We start from the raw sequence: 27343 nt of genomic DNA, 5'->3' as shown, positions 1-27343 counted from the left end.
TGTGGCTATTGTATGAGAAATGTGTAGTGAGTTAGTTGCGAGGTGCATTCAAGTTCTAAGGCCACCGATTTTTTTTCTCCGGACTGGAAAAAGATAGAAACATACGCATTGTTTTAAAATGAGGCCGCGTTCATTGTTAATACGTCCCAGAGATGGCAGCACTGTACGGCAGATGGAATTTTACCGCCAGCGGCGAGAATGAGAACTGTTTTAAATACTTAAAATGGCGACGTTTTCCTTACTTGAATAGCGTGCAATCATTCGTTTTCTGAATTTACGTGGTGTGAAACCAATTGAAATTCGACAGTTGAAGGAGACATGTGGTGATGGAGTTATGGATGTGTCGAAAGTGCGTTCGGGGGTGCGACAGTTTAATGAAGGCAGAACATCGTGTGACAACAAACCGAAACAACCTCGGGCTCGCACAAGCCGGTCTGACGACACGATCGAGAAAGTGGAGTGAATTGTTTTGGGGGATCGCCGAATGACTGTTGAACAGATCGCCTCCAGAGTTGGCATTTCTGTGGGTTCTGTGCACACAATCCTGCATGACGACCTGAAAATGCGAAAAGTGTCATCCAGGTGGGTGCCTCGAATGCTGACAGACGACCACACGGCTGCCCATGTGGCATGTTGCCAAGCAATGTTGACGCGCAACGACCGCATGAATGGGACTTTCTTTTCGTCGGTTGTGACAATGGATGAGACGTGGGTGTCATTTTTCAAACAAGAAACAAAGCGCCAGTCAGCTCAATGGAAGCACACAGATTCACCGCCACCAAAAAAATTTCGGGTAACCGCCAGTGCTGAAAAAATGATGGTGTCCATGTTCTGGGACAGCGAGGGCGTAATCCTTACCCATTGCGTTCCAAAGGGCACTACGGTAACAGGTGCATCCTACGAAAATGTTTTGAAGAACAAATTCCTTCCTGCACCGCAACAAAAACGTCCGGGAAGGGCTGTGCGTGTGCCGTTTCACCAAGACAACACACCCGCACATCGAGCTAATGTTACGCAACAGTTTCTTCGTTATAACAACTTTGAAGTGATTCCTCATGCTTCCTACTCACCTGACCTGGCTCCTAGTGACTTTCGGCTTTAGCCGGCCGCGGTGGTCTCGCGGTTCTAGGCGCGCAGTCCGGAATCGTGCGACTGCTGCGGTCGCAGGTTCAAATCCTGCCTCGGGCATGGATGTGTGTGATGTCCTTAGGTTAGTTAGGTTTAAGTAGTTCTAAGTTCTAGGGGACTGATGACCACAGCAGTTGAGTCCCATAGTGCTCAGAGCCATTTTTTGAACTTTCAGCTTTTTCCAACAATGAAAGACACTCTCCATGGCCGCACTTTCACCAGTCGTGCTGCTATTGCCTCAGCGATTTTCCAGTGATCAAAACAGACTCCTAAAGAAGCCTTCGCCGCTGCCACGGAATCATGGCGTCAGCGTTGTGAAAAATGTGTACGTATGCAGCGCGATTAGGTCGAGAAGTAACGCCAGTTTCATCGATTTCGGGTGAGTAGTTAATTAGAAAAAAAATCGGAGGCCTTAGAACTTGAATGCACCTCGTAGTAGTAACAACGTAACAAATTAAAACGTCATGCATGATGCAGCAGTTCTCCTTGCACCTCAACGTTTATGACGCCGTACCTCCTGAAGTACGAACCGTACAATAACACATTTTTCTAGGTACATTCTGTGGTCCATTGATACCGACCGGGCCAAATATCTCACGGAAATAAGCTTCAAACGAAAAAACTACAAGGAACGAGACTCGTCTAGGTTGAAGGGGGAAACCAGATGGCGCTATGGTTGGCCCGCTAGATGGCGCTGCCATAGGTCAAACGGATGTCAACAGCGTTTTTTTAAAATAGGAAACCCCATATTTTATTACATATTCGTGTTGTACGTAATGAAATACGAATGTTTCAGTTGGACCACTTTTTTCGCATTGTGATAGATGGCGCTGTAATAGTCACAAACATATGGCTCACAATTTTAGACGAACAGTTGGAAACAGGTAGGTATCTTAAACTAAAATACAGAACGTAGGTACGTTTGAACATATTATTTCGGTTGTTCCAATGTGATACATACAGGCCTACCGTTGTGAATTTATCATTTCTGAGAATGCATGCTGTTACAGCGTGATTACCCGTGAATACCACATTAATGCAATAAATGTTCAAAATGATTTCCGTCAACCTCAATGCATTTGGCAATACGTGTAACGTCTTTCCTCTCCAATACACCTGCTATGAAATTTGCTATTCAATACCGCTTCAACCGCACGCGAGCTATGTGACGGACACCCATCATGTTGGAAGTACATCGCCATTCTGTCATGGAGTGAAACATCTTATAGTAACATCGGTAGAACATTACGTAGGTGGTCGTGCGGTAGCGTTGTCGCTTCCCACGCCCGGGTTCCCGGGTTCGATTCCCGGCGGGGTCAGGGATTTTCTCTGCCTCGTGATGGCTGGGTGTTGTGTGATGTCCTTAGGTTAGTTAGGTTTAAGTAGTTCTAAGTTCTAGGGGACTGATGACCATAGATGTTAAGTCCCATAGTGCTCAGAGCCATTTGAACCATTACGTAGGAAATCAGTATACATTGTACCATTTAGATTGCCATCGATAAAATGAGGGTCAATTATCCTTCCTCCCATAATGCCGCACCATACATTAACCGAAAAGGTCACTTATGTTCCACTTGTCGCAGCCATCGTGGCTTTTCCGTTGCCCAATAACGCGTATTATGCCGGTTTACGTTACCGCTGTTGGTGAATGACGCTTCGTCGCCAAATAGAACGCGTGCAAAAAATCTGTCATCGTCTCGTAATTTCTCTTGTGCCCAGTGGAATAACTATCCCCTACGTTCAAAGTCGTCGCCATGCAATTCCTGGTGCATAGAAATATGGTATGGGTGCAATCGATGTTGATGTAGCATTCTCAACACCGGCGTTCTTGAGATTTCCGATTCTCGCTCAATTTGTCTGCTACTGATGTGCGGGTTAGCCGCGACAGCAGATAAAACACTTACTTTGGCATCATCCTTTGTTGCAGGTCGTGGTTGATGTTTCACATGTGGCTGAACACTTTCTCTTTCCTTAAATAAAGTAACTATCCGGCGAACGGTCCCGACACTTGGATGATGTCCTCCAGGATACCGGGCAGCATACATAGCACACGCCCATTGGGCATTTTGATCACAATAGCCATACATCAACACGATATTGATCTTTTCCGCAATTGGTAAACGGTCCATTTCAACACGAAGCAAATACCGTCCGCACTGGTGGAATGTTACTTGATACCATGTACTTACACGTTTGTGGCTGTTACAGCGCCATCTATCTCAAAGCGAAAAAAGTGGTCCAACTAAAACATTCATATTTCTTTACGTACTACACCAATATGTAATAAAAATAGGGGTTCCTATTTAAAAAAACGCAGTTGATATCCGTTTCACCTATGGCAGCGCAATCTAGCGGGCCAACCATGGCGCCATCTGGTTTCGCCCTTCAAGCTAGACAAGTTTCGTTCTTTGTAGTTTTTTCGTTTGACGCTTTTTTTGTGAGAAATTTGGCCCGCTCGCAATCAATGGACCACCCTATATAGATACGGTGTGCGTAAACTGTTGCGAATAGAGTTAGTAGCAACGGAGTAGTAAATTTAAACGTCTTCTATTATGTAACAGTTTTTCACGAATCCCTGTGTTTAAGATGTCGTATCTCTCAACTATGTGTCGCACAATCACATAATACCGGTATACTCAGTGGTATATATGAATTCTGTTATAAAAATGTGTCGCTAATACTGTTAGTAGTAAAGAAGTAAAAAATTAAAACGGCATTCTCCATGTGCAGATTTACTGCACGAACAGCGAAAATGTAGTAAACAATGTTTTTTCCTTTCAACATTTTGTGGAGTTGTCAGGGAGAAACAGTTTCGTTAAAGTTTGAAAATACGTGTAAAGTTTCTCCAAGTCACTGTGTGCTCTCATTCTTAAATACTGGACGACTAAAGAATGGCTGTTTGTGCATCGTGGGCTACACTGCTTTTTTACCCCACTGCACCTCTTTCAGAAGTAGCTCATTCTCACTCCCGTGGCGATGATATTCAGACAGTATGTGATATGAGTACTATGTTTGGTGGAAGTCGGTAGCCGCGCGGTCAGAGGCGCCTTGTAACGGTCCGTGCGGCTCCCCCCGTAGGAGGTTCGAGTCCTCCCTCGGGCATGGATGTGTGTGTTGTCCTTAAAGTAAGTTACGATGAGTTAGATTAAGTAGTGTGTAGGCTTAGGGACCGATGACCTCAGCAGTTTGGTCCCATAAGACATTCCACAAATTTCCAAATTTTTTAAGTCGGTCTAGTGGTTCAGGGAGGCGGGTAGAACATACATACATGCTGATATTCTCCATTCTCATGGATTCCATAGTACCGAATTTTTTTGGAAGTTTCATCATGATAACTATCGGAAGTTTTTCGGAAGTCTAGGGGTACGGAATCAACCTGATTTCCTTTTTCCATGACATTGTGTGAAGATCATGAGTTGGGTTTTGCATGATAGGTGAATTAACCTTCACAATACCAGGTGCGGGGGGGAGGGAGTACCTTGTGCCTACTTCTTGAACCTATCGTAATTTAATCTAGTACTTTATAATTGAAATTCTTTCAATAAAGTATTGTACATAATGGTTTCTTATTTCACATGCCGTAAATTATAAATTTTTCCGCAAAACTTATATAAAAAATTTAAGTCTTAGTAGTGCATATGTCTTTTCGCAACAGATGTCTTATTCACATTTTCTGGTTCAGGAGCCTTCTAACGCATCCAAATAATTTTAAAAGATGTGTTATGAACGACAATCAACGACAGTTACCGAAATATGTTTTTTTTTTTTAATTTTTGTGGTGGTTATAAAGTACCTCTACCCTCAGTGTACACATTTCGGAAAATGCATTGGTGTTGGTGAGATTGTGTTAAAGATATTTTCGGGTTCTGTACCCTACTTATACGAGGGCTATTCGGAAAGTAAGGAACGATCGGTCGCGAAATGGAGATCATAGTGAAAATGCGATTAAGTTTTGCACAGGTGTGTTGGGTAGTGTCTCTAGTATGCCCGTCGATCGCATTACGTCGTTCTTTTTAGTTCTGAGCACACAGGGAGCACATAAAGATACCTAGAACAATAATACCTCCCGCCAAGTATGAGGGCCTTCTGAGAAATTTTGCCTGAAGCAATGCAGTAACATAACTGTCGTGCGTTTTCGTCTTCAAGACAATTCTCAGCCGCATTCTGCAGGGGCAATGTAGAAGCTCCTGCATCGTTTTCAATTGGAAATGTTTGATTTCCCACAACACAGCCCGTAATTGTCTCCCTCTGAGTTTCATCTCTGCTCGCATGAACCGCTGGCTATGAAGACAACATTTTGGCACAGACAATGAGCTGTAGGCCAGCGTAGAGAATTGGCGGGAAGGACTGGCGGCTGCCTTCTATAACGAGGCTATTGGAAAGCTGGTACAACGCTACGAAAAACGTCTAAGTTGGATCGGCGGCTATGGAGATAAGTAGCTGGAAGTTGTAGCTAACTGTTGCAAATAAAACAGGTTTGATTTTCACTGTGGTTTCGCGACGTATCGTCCCTCACTTGACGAATAGCCCTCGTAAATCAGTACTTACATATCAAATGTGTTGTTAATAAAAGTTAAGCACGTTTAATACATTTTTTTCTATTTGTGTTAGGCACAAAGTATTCCTTCCTGGTAATACGCATTATGGAAAATGCGTTCTTATTGCTAGCGTTAAACCAACTTAATCTGAGAACTATCTGACCTGGGCGAATGCAGGTGATTCGTGTGTAATCCGAGCATTAGGGGCGGCGCCGTAGTGTCATCAACGTGACGTTATGTTACTGGTACTCCAGGTAGCAATGGCTAGAGATTATGGTCGCTGGCGGGCTAAGTGTTGCGGCATAGCCTTCTCCAGGGGGCAGGTAGGTCTACACGGCTCATGCTCCGCCAGCCATTAAGGTCGCGCGACTGCCATCAGAGGCGCACCTATCGCCTTATCTCGCCGAAATTCGGGGAGGACTATCTCCGCTGATGAAGCAATCAGCCAGAACATCTGCCGTAGGTTGTGGACCAGTACATCATGGTGTGGTGTCGATGATGAACTGACAACAATGGAATACCGAGGTGCCCCATTACTGACCCTATTTGATTTTAACAAACCGCCTGGAAACATAATAATTGCAGAAGGCTTCTGACACCATGCCTCACAAACGGCTTGTATTCAATAGCGCTCTTATGGAATGACTCTCTGTCAGAGAAGTCAAAGTTCATAGTAATTGACAGAAAGTCATCGAGTAAAACAGAAGTGATTTCTGGCGTTACCCAAGGTAGTGTTATAGATCCTCTGCTGATCCTTATCTTTATAAACGATTTAGGAGACCATCTGAGCAGTCATCTTTAGTTGTTTGCGCATAATGTTGTCGTTTATCGTCTAGTAAAGTTATCAGAAGATCAAAATCAAATGCAAAACGATTTAGATAAATTATCTGTATGATGAAAAAATTGATCCTAAACAATAAAAAGTGTGAGGTCACCCAAATGCATTCAAAAAGGAATGCGTGTAACTTCGGTTACACAATAAATCACCCAAGTCTAAGGGCTGTGAATTCAAAAAGTACTTAGGGATAACAATTTAGAATTACTTAAATTGAAACGACTGCATAGATAATGTTGTGGATAAGGTGAACCAAAGACTGCGTTTTATTGGGAGAACGCGTAGAAGATATTACAGACCTACTAAAGGAGACTGCTTGCACTACGCTTGTCTGTCCTCTTTTGAAGTACTACTGTCCAGGTTGGATCCTTACCAGGTAGGATTAACGGACTACAACGAGACAGTCCAAAGAAGGGCAGCACGTTTTGTATCATCGAAAACAGGGCAAAGAGTCTCACGGACATGATATGGGGTTAGGGGTGGAAATCAATAAGACAAACGGTTGATACGTTGCGGCGGGATCTTCTTAAGAAACCTCAATTACCAACTTTCTTCTCTCAATGTGAAAATATTTTGTTGATGCAAACGTACATAACGAGAAACGATCATCATAATAAAACAAAGGAAATCAGAGCTCGCACGCGAAGGTACAAGTGTTCTAGAATGGAATAATAGAGAATTAGTGCGAGGGTGGCTCGATGAACTCACTGTGATGCACTAAGTATGATTTGCAGAGTTGTCATGTAGATGCAGATACAGATGTACTTTTTTGGATGGCAGGATGCATGGTTAGGAGTCTTATGACCCTTTTGATATGTCCAAAATTACTTTCCTGAGCCAACGGTGTCAGCCTCGAATACCACTTGCACCCAACGTCCTTAGTTACTTGTATCTGCTCCAGTTTCTGGTTGTCGCCAGTTTTTACCCTCTACAGTTTCTTCAAGTACTACTGGAGCTATTATTTGATTGCTTAACACATGTTGTATCATATTGTCCCTTCATATTGCCAGTTTTTTTTCATATTATGTCTTTCTTCACCTATTCTGCGGAGAACCTAATCGTTTCTCATCATATTACGCGTTCTAATATTAGTACTCCTGCGCGTACATGCTCACGTTGAATGGCAATGAATTGTCATTAACTATTAGTTAAAACTTTTTTGGCCTACTAGACAGAAGCGTCTTTTGGTTCTCTTCTCAATAGTGGCGTTCACTAGCACATGCCATTGACTACTTTTAAATCACCTTAGTCCTTTTAATATGACCTTCAATCAACATTTAAATAAAGTTACTGGTAAAATAATAAACCGTTCAGTAAGTAAAATCACAGGTGTGACAGATTATGAGGTACTGATGCTGTGTTCATTTGCTGTGTAAATGTGGAGATGTCCTGACAAACGTTTTCGTAATAAAAAAGGTATAAAAGACATAAAAAATCAAGAAATGAAATAGGTACTGATATGTAGCTTTCAGAGATGATTGCCAAATGCAGTGCTATCATCTGAGATAGGGTGTGTCGAAATCGCATGTAGCATTTAACAGTTGTTAATTCAGATGTTCAAAGTGGCAATATTTATTCGCGGTGACATATCGAATTCAGTAGTTTTAAAGCTACTGAAATACTGTTGTGTTATCGGATGCGCCTCGTTTATCTGATATTGCCAATGTATTCAGATTTGCTTTAGTACTTCATGTGAATCATTATAGACTCCCAAAGATCTGTAACGTAGCCATCTTTCAGCTTTTCTGACACTCCGCCATGTATTGGAGCATTGTCTCCTGCACAAAGTCCATCCCAGCAACAGCCGACAAAATTCCCCATACAGGGGTTTTTCCCATTTCCGATCAAGCCTTTGTGCCCTCGCGTGGGCTCACCAGCAACGATAGCTGCCTCTGGTCCGGCAGCGGCACTTTGACGCCCCTCTGGCCGTTCACCAATGGTTAGCCGAGCAACAAATTCACCGTACCTCATACCAATACTGAGCGGCTGATCTGCTCGCCTAAGTATGGGTAACGTTACATGCGACAGCAAAAAGAGCAGGTACTACGGTGAAGTGGTTTTAAAGATACCTACTTGGTAAACAGGCGTTAACGTGTTGTCTGTGGAATGGGAAGGTGGTCTTGGAAGCATGTTCTCATAGCAGTGCCACAGGGAGCGTTCTTGGGTCCACTATTGTTTTCCTTGTATTTCAGTGACACTTCGTCGATCCTCTTTAAGTATGACTTTTATGTGGACGATCTACTGCTTTAAGTAAGTACCGTAGTTGAAGATTTAGCCGTGCGTGGCTCTTGTTCGTGCCATCTATTATTTAATATCTTGTTTTTAACGAACGACTGCCTTGTCATTTTAATTTCAATTACTGGTATCACTGAATTAGTCTTGCCTCCCCGTGAGTGACAGCAGCAGAGCGTATCGATATTATCCCTGCCGTATTATCTTCGTTGAACGGCTATTACTTCCCGGCCGTCGTGTGTCGTGGATGGAAATCGGTTGGAGTTGGATCGCGGCAGAATTGCAGTCGGGACGTAGCAGCAGTCGGGGACGGAGCGCTAGGGAGGCGCGGACAGCCAGTACTCGCCGACCACTCGCGACACAGGATGAACTGTCCGACATGCGGAGATGGTAGCGGGATCGGCCATTGGTCGATCGTTCAGTTGGTCGCCTCTTTCGGCGACGTGTGTTTGGTCGTCTGACAGTTTCTGGGCCTCGTCACTTGGTCATCTTGCTGGAGGTGGCTCGGTTCCTTCTTGTGCGGAGACGTCGTGGCCAATGGGCTAGAGTTACCTTGGCACGATTGGGTCCGAGCCAGCGTGCCCGTATCGCCGTGTGTCCCAGTTCCCAACGGATATCGGGTTGAGTCAGGTTGGAGCTGCAGTGAACTCCGGATAGGCAAGACTCGCCCCACTGTTGCTGACACAGATGGTTTGAGGGCCAAAGAACTTGGTTGGTTGTTGGTCGGTCATCTGTTCAGACGACGTGTGTTTCGTCACCGACCGTCCTTCGGGTTTGTTTGTTTGTCCGTCTGTGATTTGTTCTAGTTATTCATCAGTAATTCGTCCAACACTGCGTACTCTGCGTCAGTTCTACTGAGCAATGCTTTTAATTCTGTAATGTGTCTGTGTACTGCAGTAGCCAGTCGGTCGGCTGCGACAGAACAGCGAGTGAGTGTTTTCTTACCGTGTTGATGGTGTCCGCCACGGCGTGTTGTTTCGTTGCAGTGTTCTTGTATGTCAGTAGTTGTTGTGCCTTGGCTTATCAACACACCAATATTTGAAGACGAGTGTTACTGGTCTCTTCGCCTCGCTGGCATTTTGGTTGTAGTGTTTTTAGTCTGGTGACGGAAATCAGGTAGTTGGTTGGTTCGTCGGCTGTCTGGCGGTTGGTTTGCCTTCCGATATAGAGATTGTTGGTCAGGCTGACTGTCACGACTAAACGGGCGTTTGTGTTACAATTCCAGGTCGACCCTAGGAAACTTCTCAGCGCCGCTCCGTGTCTGTTACGTAGTTACTTTCCTGATTGAGTTTTAGTTATTTGGTTGATGTGTGGCCTTCAGCCGAGTTTTAATATATCCTAAATTAATGTTCCTGTCTTGCCCTTTTGGAATAAGATTGTTATTCCTTATATGGGGCAGTCAGCCGAATTTTACGTCAAATCTTTTAAGGCCTTAAGCCGTTAAATTATTGTGTTGATGTGTAGCCTTCAGCTGAATTTTAGTATCTCTTAAATTAATGTTCTTGTGTTGCCTTTAAGGCATAAGGTTATGGTGTTTTGTATGGGCCTTCAGCAGAATTTTGCGTAAAATGTTTTAAGATAAGGCATGCTGCCTTTAGATTGAAACTCTTCTTATTGCTTAATGTGCGGGCTCCAGCCAAGTTCCTTTAAAAGTAAATTTCTAAGGCCTTCAGCCTGTTTAGATTGAAGATTTAGAAAATATTTTTGACTCAAACTTCCCGAAGAACGTTGTATTTCAATATTTTGCTTTGGCCTTGTGTCTTTGATTTTGAGTGTGGTTTACAAACGATGTAAAGTTAATCAAGCGAGGTCGATTAAAGTTTTGAGTGTCTTGCATCCTTTTTGTAATATTACGTGTTGATAAATAAAGTTTATTTGTTGAGTGCAACTGACAGAAACTTATGTTTGCCCCTTTGTACAACCTAAACCGCTCTGTCCTGGTAGCCCAGGCATTGGTTCAAATGGTCCAAATGGCTCTGAGCACTATGGGACTTAACATCTGAGGTGATCAGTCCCCTAGCCCAAGCGTTCAAAAGATGTTTGCTGAATTGAGCTAGCATAAAAATGTTATATTAGTTCTACCAAGATGACTAAGATAGCTACTGAATAAAGGTTCTGAGTAAAAGACAACAATATTTACTACTGAATAAAGTGCATACAGTACCCATTTCTAGTTTGAAGAGCAGCGACGTTAGGGACAGTATTTGACCAGTAATCGCCTTGTGCCATAGTCCTTTCAGATTAGTTTACAGTTCCAAGATTTATGCCCATTCGTAGAACTACAAATTGGTGAGCGAGCAGTAACCGTCTAAGTCGGGTGGTAGCCTGTGGAAGGTTCCGGAAGTATACTTGCAGGCACCCCAGTTGAGATCCGCTTGACTCGCCACGGCAGTTTTCTGTCGTCAAGTTGTGCAGCCTTCTAAACACCCTGAAGGTGGAAGAATACTCAGAAACACTTTGAATCCGTCCAAATGACAAGCACTGCAATGTACCAATGCGGCTGGAAAGTAATGCCACCGAATTTTTAATTATGTTCTCAATATCGATTCATGTATGACATATCATCTATATTACTCAGTCGATTTTTACTCGCCACTGCCGCAAGTTGTAACCATTTGCCAATAGACGCTCTCAATTATGTCGGGTAACATGGCGATGTGTAAGATAACTATGTCGGTACTTGAGATACAGCCTGCTGTAATCGAATTACTAAAAGAAAACAAACCTGCAATAGAAATCCACAGAAGAAGAAAGTGGTGTATAGTGATGGATCGACAGCAGCAATGTGCGACATTCCTAATGAAGAAAATGGTGGTGTTAACCTCAACGCTTTTGTAAGAGCCCAGAGTGGACAACAGCGTGAGGCAACCGATGACTCATTAGTTTCGAACTGCCGAACTCATCAGAGAAAATTGTCGCATAACACAGACACAGTTCTCAGGTAAGTGTGCTATATGACGATAGTTTGTACAGGCCATCATTTCGGAACTTCCGGACAGAAAACTTGGTGCACCGCGGGTGCTGGCAGTGCTCAATCCTGGCCTGAAGTGGAGGAGACTGGACATCCGTAAAAAAATTCTATTGCTTTTGGAACGTGACGGTGATGGTTCCTTAAGAACATGGTGACGAACGACGAAAGTTTTGTCACAAAGGATCACCGACGGCTAAAACGTTCATATCATCAGCAGACAAAGTCATGGTCACAGTGTTTTGGGAAGTTCAAGACGTTATGCATTTGGAATTCATGCCTACAGGCATGAGTATAAACCCCCCAAGGTATTACGAGACCCTCAGGAAACTGAAAACACTAGTTTCAAGAGTTCCTCCGCCCTTGAGCACTCTTTCCTTCGGCGTAATGCCAGACCACACACGAGCTCTGCGATATCTGCAACAGTATGATGTCTTGGGTTCACTGTCATCGACCATCTTCCATACAATCCCAACCTTCACCCATCCGGTTTTCGTTTGTTTCCAAAACTGCAAAATTTGTTTCCAAAACTTAAAGAACACCTTCGAGGATGAAGTGGTGAAAGCAGACGTGTGGTTGTGGTTCCCTCAACAAAGTCGAATATTCTGTAGTGCAGAATCAATATTCTAGTCTCTAGTTGGAAGAAATATGTTTGTCACCAGGGTAGCTATGATGAAAAATAAATACGTAGACATGTAGAAAAATGATGCAGAATGTTAGTAACGTTTATTTTATTTAAAAGACTCTAAGATTTTTCATCTAAAAATTAACAGGTATTACTTTTGTGGTGTAGTCCGAAGAGCGAAGTGCCAAGGCAAGATTGGTACCTCGCAACGTAACCATAAATAAACATAGTCCCTGCCAGAATCAACGACGAATGAGGAACGGTGGCGCAGACACGCCCAGAAGAGTTTCCATACGACAGCGTATCAGTCCGCTTATTTACGGCTGAGAGCAGTGCCGTTCGCCGCGCGGGATTAGCCGAGCGGTCTGTGGCGTTGCAGTCATGGACTGTGCGGCTGGTCCCGGCGGAGGTTCGAGTCCTCCCTCGGGCATGGGTGTGTGTGTTTGTCCTTAGGATAATTTAGGTTAAGTAGTGTGTAAGCTTAGGGACTGATGACCTTAGCAGTCAAGTCCCATAAGATTTCACACACATTTGAACATTTTTTGAAGCAGTGCCGTTCAGGCACTCAGCGATCATCGACGAAGACGACAGCATCGTGTCTCCATCGACCCATCAGCATGACAATTGTATTAGACAGAACTCTGCATAAAAGCTTATAGTCAGTTGTCTTCTGTGAGCAGTGACTGGTGTCTTGTTCCATATCAAGTGATAGGTTAATGTTTCGTGGTGGTAATAAATACTCATGATATTCCTGTGGACATGGATTGTAGGAAAGTTAAGTATTTCATCTTGTTAAAGTTGTAATAACAATAAGAGTGAAAGACGAAGTAAGAAAGCTCGCTTTAAAAAGGTTATGAGACAGGGATGTAGACTTTCGCCCATACTTTTCAACCTTTAAGTCGAAAAAGCAATGAGAGAAATAAAAGAAAGGTTCAACAGTGATATTAAAAGTCAAGGTGAAATGATAGCAATGATAGGATTCGCTGATGACACCGCTATCCTCTGTGAAATTGAAGAAGAATTACAGGATCCGCTGGATGGAATGAACAGTCTTATGAGTGCGAAATATGGATTGAGAGCAAATCGAAGAGACGAAAGTAATGGGAAGTTGCTGAAATGAGAACAATGAGAAACTAAACATCAGGACTGGTGAACACGAAGTAGATGAAGTTAAGGAGTTCTGCTATTTAGGCAGCAAAATAGCCCATAAAGTATTCAGTAAGGAGGACATAAAAGGCAGACTAGCAATAGCAAAAAAGGCTTTGGAAGAGAAGTCTAGTAATATCAAACATAGACCTTAATTCGGAGAAGAAATTTCTGAGAATATTTGGAGCGCAGCATTGTATGGTAGTGAAAGATGGACTGTTGGAAAACCGGAAGAGGAGAAATTCAAAGCATTGGAGATGTGGCGCTACAGAAGAATGTAGAAAATTTGATGGACTGATACTATAAGGAAAGAGGAGGTTCTCTGCAGAATCGGTGAGGAAAGAAATGTATGGAAGTCACTGCCAAAAAGAAGGGACAGGTTAGTGGAACATCAGTTAAGACATCGGGGAATAACTTATATGGTACTAAAGGAAGCTGCAGAGGATAAAATCAGTAGAGGAAGCCAACGATTGGAAAACATCCAGCAAATAATTGAGGAGGTAGGTTGTACGTGCTGCTCCGGGTTGAAGATGTTAGCACAACAGATAAATTCGTGGTGGGTCGCATCAAACCAATCAGAAGACTCTTGAATAAAAAAGTTGTAAAAATGTGGTGTAATATGTTAAGTGTTTTAGTATCGTCTCAGCCCCTCTAGGAGTACAACTAAGAACCCATCACTGTACACCTAGTATTATTCCGTCCAGTATAGCAACTTTAGCACGACCTCGTAGTGCAACAAAGGTGGCGTCTTACCTACGCCCGACCGGGACCATGATGTGGTCTCGCTGTTTGAGCCTACTGCTTGAGTAACCCCTTTGGCGATTGTAAGGCGTGAAACGACCTACTGGTTAGGCAACCTCTATGACTCTGCTGTACCGCATGGAGCCTCTATGAATAATGGTGAAATAGTTCGAATGGCTCTGAGCACTACGAGACTTAACTCCTGAGGTCATCAGTCCCCTAGAACTTAGAACTATTTACACCTAACTAACCTAAGCACATCACACACATCCATGCCCGAGGCAGGATTCGAACCTGCGACCGCAGCGGTAGTGCGGTTCCAGACTGTAGGGCCTAGAAACGCTCGTCCACTCCAGCCGGCTGTGAATAATGGATAAAGCAGTGTCAATACTATGGTAGCTGAGCTGGCGTGTGTCTTGGCGACAGAGCCGTGAGACAAACTGTCATGGATGGTGCTTGGGAGAAGTTATAATGACAGAACCGCTGACACAGATGTTTACTTGCTGGCGGCGATAGGCCGGGTCCGTCAGTTCTTACGCTGACATCGACCAATTCAGAACTGGCCTCGGGTATGGGTGTGTGTGTTGTTCTTAGTGTAAGTTAGATTAAGGTAGTTTACGTCGCGTGTAAGTCTAGGAACCGATGAACTCAGCAGTTTGCTCCCTTAAAAATTTACCCACATGTGAACATGTTTTAGAACTAGCCTACGCACTGTTCCTTGCTATTGGTCCATTCTCCTGGTTGTCAGTCAATCGCACTGATCGCCTTTTGTGCCTTGCTCCTAGACTGCCTCTACGCGGCGTTCGGGCAAACTTCTCCCTCCCGTCGAGTTTGCTTTGCTCATCCGAGGTCTAGCTCCCTTGTTCCTTAAGTCTTTCCACCTCTAGATATGTTAGTTACATTGTGCCGACGAAATATTCACATGTACTCTCCAGCAAAAGCTTCGTTAAATCATCTTTACAGGCTGTTCCTTCCTTTTCCTCTCTTGACGAATTTTATTTTTTGAATTGCCTCTTTCAGTAAGCCAATCTCCATGTCAGTAGCATCGTTTCCTCGGTCAGGTTAATCTATCTCTGGTACATTTTTCGTCATGAGACTAGTGATCAAATTACAGGACTTGACTAGTGGTTGAACGAACAGTTGAATTTATTAACTCCATTCACAATGTTGCTGATAATACCTCCCACTGGATTTGGAACGCTCTTGTGCTTGTTGATAAATCACTATGGAGCGAAGCTGTTGTCCAAGGGTTAAGAACTCTCGTTGTGAAACGGAATTCTTTCCGTGGGGAATTTTGTTCGCTGCTGGATATTCTTCGCCGACATACAGACAATGAACGAATTTGATGAAAGGGGAATTTCGGCTTCAGGTCACACACGAGTCCAGGGTGTCACGTAATTGCTCTCATTGTAATTGAGAAAAGTCACAGAACCATTCTCCTAAGAACTGAAATCTAGCTGGTTTTACAGAAGGCGCATCGCTTTGTATTGACGTTGTTCACTATGTTGGTCTTTGTCTCGCACAAACGAACAAGGCGTAGCATACTGGACATTAGTCTTTCTTGTAAAACAAGTAAACAGCAAGCCGATGGCTATCATCACATTTGTTAATGTTGGATGGAAAACAGTTGTGGGTTAGCAACGTTGTTGAAGACTGTAATGGTACTTGAATTACGTAACCATTATGGCACCTCACCTCAACCTCTCGATACCAGCAATATTCTACTGTGTTTCTGTAAAATAGTTAACATATTTCTGTGACAACGTTCAGATTTGATTTCATTAATGTAGAGGTACTTCGATACATCGATATGTATATATTGCATCAGATTTGATTTCATTAATGTAGAGGTACTTCGATACATCGACATGTATATATTGCAATGATATTATTCTTATGTGTATTCTTTCTTTTGTGACTATGATCTTTGGCCTACTTGTAACTCTGATCTTTGGGTGCATAAGCGGTTATTAGAGAGTCAAGCTTTGGTCGTCATGTTAAAAAGACGCAAATTATAGTCAGTTCATGAAATGTGAACTTTAACAGTCAGGAAGATATTTTCAAATATGTTTTATATTGTGAAGTGATGTTTTGGAACGAGTTACGTGATATTGCAACAAAAGTAATAAAAAAGAAGTGTAACTTAAATTCGGAGTGCTTATTAGTTTAATATTCAAGAATGGTTTATGAAACACTTCTACAAAACTTTTGAATATCGCAGAATAACAGCTAGGCCTCTTTGCATCCGAGCTAGGAATCATCACTACCTGTATTTTCGACGATTGAGCCATGAGTTCACAACGAGACCAGCGTGGGAAACACGAAAAGATGAGTGCCTAGTTTATCCATTATTTAAAGAAATGACTTTATTAACTGTACTCTAATGACACCTGCCACATAATATAACTTTGTTGTTGCCCGAAATGCAATATTTAGCAGCGTGAGCAACACTACAATCATAACTAATTTTTGACCTTTGTTGTGGTAGGGTTGTTAGAAGTCCCCAACGTCTTCACAATATTGCCTCAACCCAGCTGTTTAAAATACGTACAAATATTTGTGGTTTACTTTTATTGCCAATAAATATTCTTCGATTGACTATCGCAGCAAACTAGTGCAGTGTCGCTCTGTCACCTGGCCACACAAAAAGAATTATTTGTCTCTAATGACAGTCAAACGTTTACTTTGATAGTGGAGGATCTACGAGACACTCCATTAGCAGTCCATTAGCAGTTATGTGTTCAGGTTGACTCTATCCACACATACTGAAGTCTAAGTAGGAAATACATCCAGAAGCTCTAGGGAAAATCAGCCAGAAGACATTTACGATAACAGCCTGTTAAGTTCACTAATTCGCAGAGCACAGTTGATTTGTGAAGGGGTAGAGAGATGTGTACACTACTCAGGAGTTTTCTTTGTGAGTTCAACGTAAGTTATGGAATAAAAGTTTCTAAGAGGAATTGCGCTAACGCTCAGCGCCTTTGTAACTGTGAATATATTTAGTTGTTTTTTGTTACCGGGAGTGGTTACGTTACCATAGTGAAAATTAACCTATATGTCAGTTTGTATGGAGAGCGAACAATGGCGCGGTAGTAGAATACTCACACATTAATGTGCTTTTTAGCGAAAATTTAAATTTGTAGATGAAATCATTCCGCTTTAGGCTGTTAAAACACTACGTATTGCAGAACGATTGCATTTAAAATTGTTGTGGAGGCTGTGGGGCCAGTCATCACCAAATGTTAGAGAATTTAAAAATTTCTGCTTTTTGTGTTCTTCAATTTCAACATAGGCCTACAAGACACTGGATGGAAAGTTAATCATTGTTCTTGGCATAACGTTTTGTAATGTATCATCTTTTCTAGTTTAAATCTGGTGTGTTGTACGCTTTCTAGTACTCATCAACTTCTGTTCAAGACCAGCACAAAAGACAGCAGCATATTGCTTCCGTAGAATCGCTGCAATGGAACGCCCCTAATGAGCGCCCCTTGCAGCCGCATGGGTGAAGAACTCAACAAACACTGACCTAACCCCTCTCCTTAAGGGCAGTCATTATTTTCCTTTCTGTCATCCCAAGGCTTCTGAGTATGAGCGAGCCCTTCGAGAAACATACTTGCTCTCCAGATGTTCCTACAGTCATTTCAAGCAAAGACCGTATGTCTGTTTCACCAAGGCACGATTAACCTTTGTGAGTGACTGAGAATATTACTAAAAAATTGGATTTTTCTATCTTATAAGATATTTACAATTTTTATAGCACCGGCGTACTCAGCACTAAGTAAATTTACATCATTTCTACGGTAGTACATTTTCAGTACCTTCCTGAACCATTATTTCAAGAGCAATCTGGGTAGTCCTTGTGAGAACACATAGTCCCTATGAGAAACGGTCAAAAAAATCAACACCGTTCCCCACTGGCACTAGAAGAAAGCACAACGAAGGCTGTAGCTCTTCTGTTGTTTCAGTGAATCACAAAAAATGGTTTTGTGGAGAAAGAAAGACGAAGGGGTAGAGCAGACAGTTTACTCACCTCAGTTAAACGAGCAATGTTCATGATGAGCAGATGTTAGACCATGCAACGTACCATCTTTTGACCTGTTCATCAAGGAAATACAATTTGGTTTAACGATAATACTTACCAATACGTATAATTACTGTCGCTAGACGATTTATATCACATTATATATTATTCCAGGACGGCGAGTGTTCCAAAGATAAATAATATTAACTCTAAATAAAAATTACTAGTGTTGGAATTTATAGTTGGGGTAGTGAACTCATGTCGTGGCAGGGTTTTCCTTTCCTTTTATTCATTATCAGTATTGCGCTGTTCTCAATTCAGCTAATAACTGTAAAGATTACTACAGATATCTGGCTTTGTTTAAGTGAATAACTACACCACTCGCTATAACTTGAATGCCATAATATAACAGTGCCACGACACAGCCGCAACTAAATATTTTGTGGTGCTAACTAATATATTCATATGATGTACACTTTATCAATTTTTATCGTTTCTATGCATCTTACACAATATTTGATCAATATGCTGTAGTCTATTTTAAGAAAAAATGGCTCTGAGCACTATGGGACTTAACTTCTGAGGTCATCAGTCCCCTAGAACTTACAGCTACTTAAACCTAACTAACCTAAGGCCATCACACACATCCATGCCCGAGGCAGGATTCGAACCTACGACCGTAGCGGTCGCGCGGTTACAGACTGCAGCGCCTAGAACCGCTCGGCCACCCCGGCCGGCTCTATTTTAACAAACTAAGAGGTTAGGTTAGTGTTGTTTTAACGTCCCGTCGACAACGAGGTCATTAGAGACGGAGCACAAGCTCGGGTTAGGGAAGGATGGGGAAGGAAATCGGCCGTGCCCTTTCAAAGGAACCATCCCGACATTTGCCTGAAACGATTTAGCGAAATCACGGAAAACCTAAATCAGGATGGCTGGAGACGGGATTGAACCGTCGTCCTCCCAAATGCGATTCCAGTGTGCTAACAAACTAAGAGTTCTCTACATTATGAACTACGTTTTTGTTAAGGTCCTATTCATTTTGGAACATTTCACTCCCAATATAAAAACATTGCGAAATATGTCTGTTAATAAAATTAAAAAAATTAAAAATTTGATGTTACACATAATACCAGACGGATAGAATTTAATCATAAACAATCGAAAAACGAGAGTTCTTCCACAAAATTGTACTTTACGACGCTTAAGAAAAATTAATAACAAAGAAATCTGTTCAATAACAATATCCGGTTTTAATCATTCAAATAATTTGGTAATGCCGTTGTTGTTCACAAAACCTCTTACCATATCACAGTCTCTTCTAAGTTTATTTTTACCATACATCTCAGCGAATCTGAGAAATTTCATTAGTAAAATATAAAATACAAAGTTTAAAAAAAAATAATAATTGCATTTTCAGAAGCGATTAACGGAGTGGGACTTTGTGTTTTGAAGCTAATTCCGTCAACGACACGAATTGTTAAATAAAATTTTAACTCATTACAATTATTTTAACTAGCACGCATAATTTTGCAATGATTAATAGTTAAAATGAATGTATCATATATGCCTCTTTATAAGGCATTGTGTCTGATTTTCTTTATGTAATTAACCTATCGATTAGGAATATGGTAACACAAACAGTAAACGTGGCTATAACGACCCACCTGCCGAGTGGTTTATTATTGTTATCAGTTTATTATTTATTTCTTTAAGGTGGATTTGAATTTATTTTGGAAATTTCTTTCAAAATACAGCTACAAAACTTACATAACTAAAACATGTACCCAGCTACATAAATAACAGAATATTACTAAAACTGAAATTTCCACTGATCGGTCGTAGAAAAGAGAAACATTAGACACGAGGGAATACTAAAGAGGTCCATTCCGTCACTGTGAATTGCGTGCCACGGAGTAAACACTGAGTGATCCAAACAGCGGCAGCCCACGCCAACGGACTGGCCGCACTACTCGGTTCTAAGTTTCTAAAGTGGTCCCTGCCAGTCCAGCGTCTCGCCGTTTGTCTCGGGTTTGAGTCGCGTGAGCACATTCTATCGAAACCGCTGCGACTGCACTTCTTTCTGCTGCTGATATAGAGCTCGTTACGCCGCTTGTTTGACTCCACGTTCTCAGGCGCCTAGTGATTTTCTCGATTCCTGGGTTCTTGGTTGCCATGGTATTAGGTGAACGCCTTCAAGCAGTCACATCGTTGTCTTGATCCGTTGAGGCGATGGCAAAGACGAAGAGTTTATCCTTACCACAGAGGCGATGAACATAAGTGCGAGCCGCACAGGATTAGCCGAGCGGTCTAAAGTGCTGCAGTCATGTAATGTGTGGCCGGACCCGGTGGAGGTTAGAGTCCTCCATCGGTCATGGGTGTGTGTGTTTGTCCTTAGGATAATTTAGGTTAAGTAGTGTGCACGCTTAGAGACATATGATCTTAGCAGTTAAGTCCCATAAAATTTCACACACACACATAAATGCGAGAAAGTCACCATTCGCTAACTTTAGTCACATCACATTTTCACATACCATCACGATAAACATTTTGGGGTTTATCATGACGTACGAGATACCAATGTTTACGAAGTGTTACAGAAACTTTATTTGCTGTTTTATTTAAGTATATCTAACTCTCAGTGTCTCTATAGCGATATGAGCAATGAAGTTACAGTTCGTAAGCCCCACGCCGAGGGCACTGCAATAATTCATGGTTAGCAGTGGCGGTCATCATTCCATCTGCGATACGTTTTTAGTGAATACAGTGTGTAAAGTCAGTTTCCCGCTAGAAAATGAACGCCCTCTCGATTGTGATCATCTTGGCACATCACGAAACGATCGCACACGAAAAATTTCATATACGTTTTGGCTGTTTATCGCAGTCGTTGCGAGGACCATCGTCCATTTATGCATTATGAACTGCCTCTAAAAGATATTTTCTCCCATTATCTTCGAGTGAAACTTTTTGTCGGTTGCTACTTCATGCTTTCTCCATAACTAGGTGTTGAGCGTAGATGAGTACAGTGCGCTGGAGCCGGGTTCGATTTCTGATACTGCTAGGAATTTTTTGTTGGCGGGAGAACTAGAACAGGGTCTGCCCAGCCTCCTGATGCCAGCTGAGGAGATACTTGAATGAGAAGTAGCGGCTTCATGGTCCACAAAGCTGTCAACGGCTGGGAGAGCGGTGTGTTTACCTCACGACGCTACGTACCGCCTTAAAACGACGCCATTGCCTTAGGACGTCCCGATTAGCCGGCATGTGGCGAGAGCGGAGGAGCTTTGATTTACTGGTTAAGTTAAGGTTCGGTAAACAACACCTCAATTTTCAAAACAATTAAATGAAAACTGCAGTGTTATGAGTCCTTACAGCAGGGTTTCTTCCCTATGACCGCCCTCGCTCCGTTTCAGCAACGTAGACCTGGTGACAGGAATAACACTGCAAGTCTCGCGTGGCACTTTCTGGTTTCTTCACGCTTGTAAGGTCTTCCGCGTGCAGTTATAGACAGTAGTTTATGAGGAAAGACTGTGAGCGAGGTAGGGTCTAGAAAGCCGACAGCGGTGTGTTCACACCACGACCCTCTGCACCGCACCCCACTAACGCCACTAGTGTAGGATGACACGGGGGTGGGTCACAGGTGGCCCGTCTGTAGCCACATGAAGCACCTTTGCTGGCTTTGTCCGTTGTGAGAGTTTCAGAAGCTAATTTGACCTACAATGACCCCACATGGTTTTGTGTTCCATAGACGAGACTCTTCAAGTGTGCATCTCTATGAGGAATTTGCGTAGTTTAGGACCTAAAAGTTTCCATTGTTTTAGGATAGTTCATTTCTGGAAGGCCGTCTGCGATCTAATATGGCTACCTCTTGCGCTGAGCAGTTAATTTTGTGGGTCGTATGACGGTATTGAGCAAAAGCAGAGGACAAGGTACACACTTCACATGTTCACCAACCAAATTAAGTAGGGCCTCTCCCCGATGTGACAGCTATGTGCGGCAGCTCTGTTAGCTAAACTTGCTTAGCAGAGCTGGCTCAGTCAATTACGGACTCCAAAGTCTTACAAGGGCGTACTCTCGAAGTCCCATAAATAGCCAGAACATACAGTCTTTTTAGGATCATTTAGGCAGAAGCGTTCCAAATGATGAACGAAACATGTAATTTACTAGCGTACGAGCAGCACCTGAAAAGTGTCTACTATTCTAGGTTGACTTAATTACAAAGGAAGTCGCATTATAGTGGGATATGTAAAACCGCCTAAAAGCCACATCTAGGCTGGCAGACACACCGGCCCTCGTCGTTAATCCTATTGGTGGAGAGGGTGTAAATACGGAAGGAATACCGGGCTGGTCCCCATGTCCCGCCTCAGTTACAACTCGTAGTGTACAGTGAATATCAGGACTCTGGTAAAACACCAAATCTCCGAAATCGCTGCGGCCGGAAAAAGATCCTGCAAGAACGGGACCAAAGACAATTGAAGAGAACCGTTCAACGTGATAGAAGTGCAACCATTCCGCAAATTGATGCAAATTTCAATTTTGGGCCTTCAACAAGTGTCGGCGAGCTAACCAATCTACGAAATATCATCGATACGGGTTTTCGAAACTCAAGGCCCAGTCGTGTAGCCTTGATGACTGCAAGACACATAGTTTCCCGCTTCGCCTGGAACAGTCAACACCGGACTGTTGATGTCTAGAAACATGTTGCATGGCGGACGAGTCCCGTTTCATATTCTGTTGAGCGGATGGACGTGTACGGGTATGGAGACAACCTCACGAATCCATGGATCCTGCATGTTAGTTAGGGACTGTTCAAGCTGATGGAGGATCTGTAATAGTGCAGGGTCTATGCAGTTGGAGTGATATGGGACCCCTGATACGTCTAGATACGACTTTGACAGGTGACACGTACGTAATCATCCTGTCTCATCACCTGCATCCATTCATGTCCATTGTGCATTCCGATGGACTTGGGCAATTCCAGCAGGAAAATGCGAGACGCCACATGTCCAGAATTGCCACAGAGTGGCTCCAGGAACACATTCCTTAGTTTAAACACTTCCGCTGGCCATCAGACTCCCCAGACATGAAGATTATTGAGCCTATCTGGGATGCCTTGCAACGTGCTAATAAGACGAGATTTCCACCCCGTCGAACTCTTACGAATTTATACACAGCCCTGGAGGATTCATGGTGTCAATTCCCTGCAGCACTACATCAGAGATTAGTAGGGTCCATGCCATGTTGAGTTACAGCACTTCTGGCTGCTCGCGGGGGCCCCACACGATATTAGGCCAGCGTACCAGTTTCTTTGGCTCTTCAGTGTAATTACTGAACGTAATAACGCACCGAAGTAGAATTACACCTGTCAGTGTGCCATTTGTCCCAAACTCACTCAGAACACTCAAGAAAACCACTTTGAGATAGTTGGTAATCCACGGGGCAATCAAATGAAATCGAAACAAATAAAGAAAAAGTAAGTAAACTGTTATTTCAAAAGCAAGCACCGGAGCTCTCAATACATCTATCCCACTGGTAGAAAAGATGAACAACACCCTCACGGAAAAATGTTTGAGGTTACCTACGGAACAATGATTGTATCCAGGCGTGCACGTCCCTCCGAAGTAAAGCAACGATTACGACGTTATTCAGGGTTCCAAAATGTGAAAGTCGTATAGAGAGAAATCGGAACAGTATGATTTATAAGGGCTTCCCAAACATATTTGTAAAGCGTAGTTGAAAAAAATCTTGACAACACGCAAGAAAATGATTCCGTGAGTCAACATTCTTGTGCATTTAGACGGGGTGGCGCGCTTCAGTTTTTTCAATTTCTGATCTCTTCCAGTACAATTTCCTTATTTATGGAGTCCTGAAGCAAGATATTCATCGAGGCTGTCGATTTGCTTCAGACGAATTGATTCACATCTGGGTACAATCACGGTTTGGTAAGCGACCGTGATCATTTTTGTCTGTAGGCGTTGACTGTATTGTCTCAATGTGGGGTGAATATGTTAACATTCATGGCTATTACTTTTTAAATACAGACGGTTGCTTATTTTTTTCGTCTGTTTCGTTTCTATTAGTCTGCTCCTTTCACAGCTAGTACATTATCTTTTAGTTTTAGCCTGAAAATGCGAAGAAAAGATGTTGGAAAATAACTTTTGAAAAGGATAACTGCTAGTATCCAGTCAAAGTTTTTTTCCTCAGCGCACATCTTTTTTAACATTGTCGCATAACTCCATTTTGACTGCATATCGCATTTATGCCGGCCGAAGTGGCCGCGCGTTTCTGGGCGCTGCAGTTTGGAACCGCGAGACCGCTACGGTCGCAGGTTCAACTGCCTCGGGCATGGATGTGTGTGATGACCTTAGGTTAGTTAGGTTTAAGTAGTTCTAAGTTCTAGGGGACTGATGACCTCAGAAGTTGAGTCCCATAGTGCTCAGAGCCATTTGAACCATCGCATTTATGTTGTAGTGCAGATGGACAGATTCAGAAATACAATTAATAAAAGCTCTAAAGCTTACACAAAAGTATCACAACAAAATGTCATTTAAAACTGTGATAGCTAGTTCCTAATGATTACAGTCCCGAAGTAAGAGACCTGGAAACAACCAATAGTACAATACGCAGTATCAATACCAAGAATAAGAACAATTTACATAAAGATCTAAAATCACTTACCTTCGCCCAAAAAGGGGTCCAATACTGAGGGACATACATTTTCAATAAATTTGCAGCAACCTTTAAAAACTTGGTTTGAGAAAAAGCACAGTTCAAACAGAGCTTGAAAGACTTTTCGATAGGCAAGTGCTTCTATGCCAAATGATTATTTTAAGTAAGATTGTTAGGCCAGCTACAGTAAAAATGTCTGTTACATTTCAGTTTTGACAGCACTTGCTTAGAACAATCATGATTACGTATTTTCTGTATGATAAATTTATTAAAAGTTCATAATCATGATTCACTCTGACAGTGTATTAATTCTGTATATATTAGCAGCTTCGGTTTACTGTAATGTATTCGCCTGTTTTGACAATCTCTGGACAAATGATCAGGATAGTAAGTATTATATTCTGAAACACGTATGTAACGCAGCAGCGATGGCGAGGCATTGCAGCGTCTCTGACCAGAGAGTATGCGCTTGACCGCGCGAGTGTTGCGAGCAGTTCGCTAGTTGTCGCTATGCAGAGCAGTACTCTGTCAGTAGTCGTTGCGAGTCTGTAGCTCTGTTTAGTTGCAGAGCAGTACTCAGTCAGTAGTCGTCATGCAGAGCGGTCGGTCAGTAGTAGCAGCCCAATGCGGTTGTGTGATGTAGGCGGTCGGCAACACTGGTCAAGATGCTGAATGAGGTATACTGTTAATTAATATAATCATTAGACAATGTAAAACTTATTTATTGTAATCAATCTCCAACAAGTCCCCCAATAATAATTTTGATTTCAAAAGCATTTTTCAAAAAATTTTATTTTTTATTGAACTAAAGATTTCGTTGCACTTCCCATTTCATTCCACTTCTTTTGAAGAAAAATTTCAGTAAATTCACAGAAAAAAGGAATATTATTATTTGCAATGCAGTTCCTCCAAGCCGTGCGCAGAAATAAGAGCAGAAATTTGACATCCAGTTATTCTGAGGTAAGACTTTAATTCTGATTGTTTTACACAGGGCCAAAGACCGATATTTCGGTTTAATTGAATTTTCTTATCACTGAATGGACTTTAATTTTTTGTGAAGAATTTATATTTGAGTCAGATTGCGATTATCAGTTTTATTGTCATTAAATTTAATTGCTAGAGAGGTTACGTTTGGGTCCCATTTCTATTAAATAATATTGTCATTACTTTAAAATTTCGGTGGCAAGGTTATACTCGGCTCCCATTTGTATTAAGTATTGTCAGTCATTTCCTTTTAAATTACGGTGGGGAGGTTACAATTCCAATGTCTTATAAATTTTATGTTATAATTTCTCACTTCTGCCACAGACACGAGAATCATCTCATTTTGGCCTATGGAACGAAAACTGAATCTGATCTAATCTAGTTTAACCATGTGAAAAGACGGTAAAAATGATCTGCGCGCGTTTACTTGACACTTTTGCTTTGATTGATTGTTACTGCAATGTCCTTGAATACTGATAACTCCTCCTGCGACATCTTGCATATTATTGAATATATCGACGGACATATATCATTGTGCGATGCGTAGTTGGAGAGATATGGCGATTGTACACGGGAGTCCGATTCTTTAAGAATCAGACAAGAGTGGAGGGGGGAGGGTAATTTTCTAAACGTTTCCTTTTTTTCCTGTTAATTTGGTAACGACTTAATTAACTCAAAGGAGCAGTAATTCCAGGTGAAAAGTCAGAAACAAATTTACATTTTAAAAATTGTTAAATGTTTCCAGAAATAAGTTTTCACTCTGCAGCGGAATTCGCGCTGATGTGAAACTTCTTGGCAGATTGAATCTGTGTTCCGGATTGAGATTCGAGCTCTGGACGTTTGCCTTTCAATAAAATGTTTGTTAATAAGAATGGGAGGTGATATCTGAGGGTCCCAAATAATTTCCGTGGTGGCGTTTAGTAAAAACTTCGCTACATTATTAAGTTGCCTAGAAATGTACACTCCTGGAAATGGAAAAAAGAACACATTGACACCGGTGTGTCAGACCCACCATACTTGCTCCGGACACTGCGAGAGGGCTGTACAAGCAATGATCACACGCACGGCACAGCGGACACACCAGGAACCGCGGTGTTGGCCGTCGAATGGCGCTAGCTGCGCAGCATTTGTGCACCGCCGCCGTCAGTGTCAGCCAGTTTGCCGTGGCATACGGAGCTCCATCGCAGTCTTTAACACTGGTAGCATGCCGCGACAGCGTGGACGTGAACCGTATGTGCAGTTGACGGACTTTGAGCGAGGGTGTATAGTGGGCATGCGGGAGGCCATGGACGTACCGCCGAATTGCTCAACACGTGGGGCGTGAGGTCTCCACAGTACATCGATGTTGTCGCCAGTGGTCGGCGGAAGGTGCACGTGCCCGTCGACCTGGGACCGGACCGCAGCGACGCACGGATGCACGCCAAGACCGTAGGATCCTACGCAGTGCCGTAGGGGACCGCAC

Source organism: Schistocerca serialis, chromosome 9 (assembly GCF_023864345.2).
Source record: "Schistocerca serialis cubense isolate TAMUIC-IGC-003099 chromosome 9, iqSchSeri2.2, whole genome shotgun sequence".
NCBI classification, from domain to species: domain Eukaryota; kingdom Metazoa; phylum Arthropoda; class Insecta; order Orthoptera; family Acrididae; genus Schistocerca; species Schistocerca serialis.
This window is presented reverse-complemented; position numbering follows the sequence as displayed.